General features: G+C 25.3%; 1 long non-coding RNA gene across 1 annotated transcript; it reads left to right on the plus strand.

The window, feature by feature from the left end:
* The first annotated feature begins 482 nt into the window (after positions 1-482).
* On the plus strand, positions 483-4,356 carry LOC137819675 (uncharacterized). The gene is made up of 2 exons (XR_011082372.1): positions 483-606; positions 3,971-4,356. It is a non-coding gene; the product is annotated as an uncharacterized lncRNA (long non-coding RNA).
* The last annotated feature ends 3,643 nt before the right edge of the window (positions 4,357-7,999 follow it).

Here is a 7,999-nt window from a genome sequence, read left to right on the forward strand (position 1 = left end):
GAAAGTTAAAATGGTATAGTATTAATTGATATTATATATAAGGCAAAGATAAAAATGAATTAAAATCATATATTCACTTAAAAAGTTGAGTAACTTTTTCAAAAAAACACATAAAAAAAGTCAAATACTCACATGGCTTTTTTTCCACTTTCACATTGAAAAAAACTATGTTGTTTTACAAAGTTTGACATCTAGTGTCAAAATTTCTGTGTTATGTGAATATGGAAAGTTATATATATATATATATATATATATATATATATATATGATAAAGAATTTTTGGTCATCTGAAATGAATTAATTAATTATTATTTTTGATACATTGTTGAGACATTTATTAAGAACTTATGCATGTGTTGATGATAGAAAAGAAAAAGCATGGGGTGTAATTTATTGAAATATGAAAGAGAGGGGGGTCCCCAAAGGATATGATATTTTATTTGATAGAATGGTGAAGGATATGGGTTTTGAGCATTATAGGCTTTAAATTTGTGTTAGTAGGTTAAAAAAGAGAGAAGGGATGAGGGCGGCGGCACCACCTTTCTTCTCTCTCTCTGTGTCTCTGCTGTTTCCGATTGCCCTAGCTAGGCCTTAAATGGAATCTAGGTACGCAGTTCTTTTCTTTCTATCTGTCCACACCATGTGTTTGTGACATTTCCTCGGAAATTCTTGGTAAGTGTTACCAACTGTTTGCAGAATCTAAGAAAAGTAAAATAAATATATTGTGGTAGATTACTACAATTAATTAGAATGCAAAACAGGGAAGGTCAGAAATTAAGGCATTGTTTTGGGTATGAAACATGTATTTCCTCTTTCACATTGAATGGGTTGGGATTAGTTGGTAAATTTGAATTTCAATCGCTTTCTGGATTGCTTCAACACCTTTCCAGCTACCAATAACAAACAAGAAAGGGAAATCAAATCACTCTCCCTGTTGCTCTTTTCATAGCATTTCCACTCCCAAACCAAGGATAACCTTATTCTTTCTTACATCTACTTTAAATACATATACACTATATTTTTCCCTCTATAAGTTATGCAGAGAAAGAGTTTAATGAAGTATATATATATATATATATATATATATATATATATATATATATATATATATATATATATATAAATTTCAGCTGTTTTGTAATGTTTTTGAATTGTAAGATAGACGATAAAGATGTTGACACTTGTATAAGATAAGAGTTTAGACATTCTTAAAATGTTTTTTTTTAATTTAATTTATTTTTTATTAATAGAAAAAACATATACACTATAAATAAATATTCTTTCTTATGTATTCTAAGAACAACTTTTTTAAAGGAAAATTACATAGGAATTTTTTTTAATTTTTTAATCTATTTTTAGTATACTGATTTATCCACAATAATTAAATTAAATTAAATTAAATATTTGATAAATACTTCAACCTATTTAAATAAAAGTGAGAATTTATGTCTCCAAGCAATAGAATAGCATTTGAAAAAGAAATTCTATATAATTATTTACATAAGTTCATAGGTTATATCAATTTATATAAGATAACTTTGGTTAAAGTTTTTTTTTAAATTAAGTAAAATTTTAACTAATGAGAAAAATTGAATTTACTTTACTTTTCTATCAATATTTTTGGAGGAATTTACTTAAATAGTATTGTAATCATATATAATGTACCTTACAAATTTATTGGCTTTTATAGCAGTTTCATTACGAAACTGTGTCAATTGGAACTATGTTCAAATACTGTTTTTGGAAGTTTTGTGAGTGTGATTAATTTAGTTAATTCTTTGTTGATGAAAAAAAAAATATTATATTATGTGTTAAAGAATGTATGGAAAAAAATGATATACATGTAAGATGATAATGTGTTATAATTGAGATTGTGTTGAGTTTTATATGTAAAGTAAGTTAGAATGAAAAATTGTTGAAGTGAAAATAAAAGTGATGTTTGAAAAGGATATGTGATTTGAAGGAGTAAATGGGAGTTGGAGTGAATGGAAGTGTAATTGAAATGTGACTAAGTGGAATTTGGCTATTTCCTACAAGTTGAGTATGACAATGTTAATCTTTTTGGTTGTCTATATCATAGATGCAAATGTGCAATTTATGGTGATTGGAGAATTTGCCCAAACCCATAGAAATAGGCACATAGATCACACACTGGACCACATGATACCTACTTTTCATAAACATAGCCATCCATCTATTTCGTATATAGAGCTAGCTACCACCATTTTCAATTTATTGTACACTCTTCACTATTCACTATTCAAATGCACTGCTTCTCCCAACAATATAATCACCCATCAAAGAGACAAGGACATCTTTGCTTTCTGCTTTCAACAACCATACACACATACCTCAAATCTCTTTTTTTAACTCTTCTTTTTTACACTACCTACCCTTCCCCACTTTCCCTCTTACTTTTTACATCCTAAATATTTACTATTCATTCTTATTAATATATAATACATTATTAAAGATTTAAACCACTTTTCCATCAACCACCATTTTAAAAATGTCACCTAAAGACTTTAAAAATAATTATCTAATTTTTTTTATGATAGTGTTCTTTTGTAATTCTTAATTTTGGTTATAGAAAAATTGTATTATTGAAGAAAATCATTTTTTTTCATTTTTTAGTGTGTTTTAATTTAACACACCAAATACTAACAAGACATGAGATTTTAAAACATGTTTCTATATTAGTTATTATTTTTTTTAGAAATAAATAAAAATATTAAGAGTATTTCAACCCATATAAAAAAAAACTCCCTACAAGAAAATCATGAAAGATAAACCAATTTTAGAAACCAAAATTAATTAGTTGTTATAGTGACTAAATTAGAGACCATTTTAGAAACTAAAAAAAATAGTTTATAAATTAGTTTCTATAATTGTTAAATGATTTCTAAATTGGTATCTAATTAGCTACCAAGGTTTTTGCTACCAAATTTATAATCCAAATAATTGGTAGTTAAAACCTTGGTAGCTAATTAGAAATCAATTTAGAAACTATTTAACAATAATAGAAACTAATTTAGAAACCAAAATTTTTATTAGTCTATTAAATGGTCTCTAATTTAGTTACTATATTAATTAATTAATTTTGGCCTCTAAAATTGGTTTCTATTTCATGATTTTCTTGCAGTGACTCTAACTAGAGTTAAAAGTAAAAAAACTAAAAAATTCTAGCATAATCATCAATTAAGAAATATCATAAAAGAAAAATATATTATTTTCTATAAAGAGATATATGTGGGTGTAATATATATTTACATTCTGATGTGGTTAATGACGTTTGGGGGGCGATTTGGGTTGGTGTTGTGAGTGGAATTTGGAGACATAGGAACTCGATGACCTTCGACAGGGGTGTGGTAGATGCGCTCGAGGTATTTGCACTAGTTCAGGTAAATGTTTGGTCTTGGATTTTTGCAAAGTCCTGTTGTAATTCCTTTACGTATCTCAACTGGGTTTTGAACCCAGTGGATTGTATGAGGCTGGTTGTTTAATGCTTTCTTGTGTTGCTTTGGTTGTTCCTTATTTAGTTGGAAGGTGTTCATTGGTTGGAGGTTGGTAAGGCAATAGCTATTTATGTATAAGGGTTGGACCACCCCTGAAGTGGTTCCCATTTATTTATTTTTTATTGCTGATAAAAAAAAATATTTACATTATGATAAATGAATAACTTGAATAAACTGATTTGCCAAAGCCTAAGGATGTAATTTCATCCAACAATACACGAATAATGCATATAAAATGATATAGAGAAACTTTTGTAGATAAATAGAAACTTTCTAAGTTAGTTACATTTTTGTTTAATTAATGTATGAAGAGTTAGGAGACTTGTTTATATTAAATTGAGACATGTTTGTATTACAACCCTACATTGATTCTCCCTCTCATTTCTGTCTCACAACCCCATTGTTGGCACCCACCCTCATTCTCCTTGCTGACACCATCATCTTTCTCTTTGTAGATAACGTTGCACTATATGTCTTTCTTCTACATTGTGCATAGAAACGAGGATATGTACTTGCCTAGTTCATATCCACTCTTTTCCCTAATTTTGATTTGAGTTCAACAATGATGACGCTGGTGATAGCAGCACTAACATGGAGTCACTTTCTCCTTATTTGATAACTCTACTAGTAATGGTGACACTATGTTGAAGATAGTGGCGTTTGCAACAAATTGAAATTCAAATCCATGAAACTTAAGATTCATAAATTATTTTATTTGAAAAAGATTGGAGTCCATGGCTTTCTGATTTGACATTCTGAAGAGATAAGAACAATTTAAATCATGTGTATAGAAATTCATCTTAGTCTATAATTAGACCAAATTCATGATCCTTAACTTTCATGTCGGTGATGTCCTTCCTTTTAGTAGTTCATTGAGCTTTTGATTGACACTAAGCATATATTTGGCGTTTGCTTAGGTATGAAAGACCAAGGTGATGTTTCAATATTTTAGGTATTCAGGTTTCTTGTGATAGCTCATGCAAGGAGGGTTTAATATATATATATATATATATATATATATATATATATATATAATGAAATAGAAACTAATTAAAAAAATAATTACTTGTTATACTGAATAAAATAGAGATCATTTTATGAACTAAAAAAACTTTTAGTTTCTAAATTAGTTTTTATTATTGTTAAATGGTTTCTAAATTGATATATAATTAGCAACCAAGGTTTTTGCTACCAAATTTAGAATCTTAATAATTGGTAGTTAAAACTTTGGTAGCTAATTAAATACCAATTTAGAAACTATTTAACAATAAAAACTAATTTAGAAACTCAATGTTTCTTTAGTTTTTAAAATAATCTCTAATTTAATCATTATAACAACTAGTTATATTTTGTCTTTAAAATTGATTTTTATTTCATGATTTTCTTGTAGTGATATATCTCTCGAGAATTATTTAAATGGAAAAAAATATCAAATTTTAAGTTTTTTTAAAAAATTTGCTAGTAAAATTGAACTACTTTTTTTTTTTTAATTAAAACCTTCTACTTATATATTTTAGTGGAGAGAATAGAACATTACTATCTTGTTTTACTACTTCAAGTCTTTGGAATAAATAGATAATTTGAATTTATAAATTAATGATATACCATTTATTGCTTCAATATATGTTTGTTACATTTTTTTTCTCAATTAAATACTCGTATTAGAAAGTTAGATCATAGGAGAAGGTCAATTAATTGAAAATATGTTTACGAAGTTTTGTGGTCATTCTCTATGGTTTGATTTTAGTATAAATTTATAAGCAAGTTTTCTCTTTGACATATAGTTTAACAAAATTGAGAAAAACCTTTATTTTACTAGAGTTGGTTTTTATTATCAAAGAGGTGTGGTATTCTTTAAATATTTTTTGTTTATTTAATTTATTCATTCTTAATAAAAAAAATGAAACAATCATGACTAAATTATATTCAAATCAATGGTATTTATATTTACTAATATTATATAATATTAAGTATTAAAGAATATAAATTTATAATAAAATTAAAAAAATATATCGGATTGATATAAATGACCAAATTATATGTTTTATAAAATAGAAAATTAATTGTAATTTATAACTTCTACATTATATACAAATATTTTAAATTAGATAGAAAATTTTGAAACAATTCAAGTTGCTCATTTATAAAGGTGTGTTTTTAAAAAATGAATTTAAGTTGCTTATTTTTATAAAACAGACTTATAATTATAATTAGATCATTTATACTATGAATTGATTTTATCATTAATGTATCTGGAATCTACAACATGTGTTTTTTTTTACCTATTTTGAATTAGTTCTTAGTTTTCACAACTTTTTACAACTTTTAGACGAACACATTTTTGAAATTAGCAGACGTATATTGTTTTAATAGACATGATTCACAGTATTAAGAAATAATTAAGGAGTAATACGTGTTGAAGGAATAATTATTTACCAAATATAACACAATGGAAGTCGATATTAAATTCACTAAATTGATCACCTATTTTTAACACAATAACTTTTATTGAAAAAATTAAACACTCTGTAACAAATATGCAAGTATATGTTAAGTTTAAATCTGAAATAATTAATTTATCCGTTTATTTGGCTTCCATATGCATATAAGATCATTGTTTTGAAAATTAAATTGAATACTATAGAAAATCGACAAACTGATCAAGTGTTTTATTCAAACAAATAATAAAAATAACATGTAGAAAAATTGGTGAAAAAGAAAAATCTGTCTAAAATTGGTAAAATGAGTTAAATTGAGAAAAAAAAAGTGTTTCATTATAATGATTAATATAATACTATTGTGATTTGTTTTCTTGCAAAAGATAAAAAAATATTTGTTTTATAAATTTTGAATTTAAATTATTGTTATTAATGAATACTGTAATTGAATTGATGAATAGGTACAGAAGAAAAGTCAACTGCCATATAATCATCTTGCATATGTTGTGTCAACTTGTTTTAATTTGTTACACACTTCAACTTTGGTTTAATTTCAAATTTGTAGTTATTTTCTCAACTTACGTACTTTATCCATATTTAACTATTGTCTTAAGATAACAGCTATCTATCTTCTTAAGGAAATTTTTAACTATAGCAAACTGTGCATATTAATGTCTTCTTTATTTAGAAAATTTGATCAACAATAGGGAAAAAAACTGGGAATTAATTGTTGTGTACAATCCTCTAACTACCTGCTACTTCTTATTAGTAATTAAATATCATCACATGTGCATGTTTTTTATATTTCAATCATTAGTGTTTAGGGAAACACTAATGAATTATCTTTCTTGTTTTGTCAAAGCATATTCGTACTAAAATTAAAAAGAAAAATAAGCCAAAAATGCCACTTGAATTTAAATTTATTCACTCATATCTAACCTAATAAATGTATCATACATTATATGAATATTTGGGATTATACATAATTATGAAAGTATAAATGTAAATAAAACATAATTTTTTTTATATAAGCACTTAAACCTTTTAATATTAAAAAGTATTTGTTTTGAATTTAATTAATAGACCATCATATTTTAAATTAGTTGAGTTATTAATTAAATAATAATAAAATTAAAAAAAAATTAAGAAAAGAATATTAATCTCATTGGATATTAAAATTCATAAAATATGACATAAAAAACATATTTTTTTTATCAGCTAAAATAAGTTTAATAATTGAACTATACACTACAATACAAAAAAAATATGAAATAAAACTCAATTTTAGAGACAAAAAATAATTAATTTTTATAGTAAATAAAGTAGAAACTAAAAAAATTTTGATTTTTAAATTAGTTTATATTATTGTTAAATAGTTTATAAATTGGTATCTATCTACCAACCAAGATTTTATCTACCAATTATTTAGATTCTAAATTTGGTAACAAAAATCTTAGATAGCTAATTAGATACCAATTTAGAAACCATTTAACTAATTTAGAAACCAATTTTTTTTTTAATTTCTAAAATAATCTCTAATTTAGTCACTATAACAACTAATTATTTTTTTGTCTCTAAATTTTATTTATATTTCATGATTTTACTGTAGTGATACAATAAAACATAGAAAGTTATTTTATTTTATTTTTGTTTTGTAAATGACTATATTTCATAATATATGTAGGTTGGGTTTGGTTCACCCCTTACAACAACAAAGGTGAATTTATAAGAATGAAGTTGAGGCCTGTGAAGAAGTAATAAAATGAATGAATGTGTGTTGATGTAGAGAAGAAATTGGAAGGAGGGGTGAAATAAATTATGCATACGTGATGATAATGACAATAAGGAAGAAGTAATATAATTAAAAGGCAGAAAGAACTAAAAGGTGATATTTGGCATGTTTTTTGGGATCCGGGTCATTAAATTATGAGTGAGCTCGGGAGTTGGGAGTTTTGAAGAAGAAGTTATTGGTCTGGAATATATTTATTTTTCCCTTCAATTTATGCAGTTGAGGAATATTGAAGAGGGAAGCATGGCAGTAGTAGG

Source organism: Phaseolus vulgaris, chromosome 10 (genome assembly GCF_000499845.2).
Source record: "Phaseolus vulgaris cultivar G19833 chromosome 10, P. vulgaris v2.0, whole genome shotgun sequence".
NCBI classification, from domain to species: domain Eukaryota; kingdom Viridiplantae; phylum Streptophyta; class Magnoliopsida; order Fabales; family Fabaceae; genus Phaseolus; species Phaseolus vulgaris.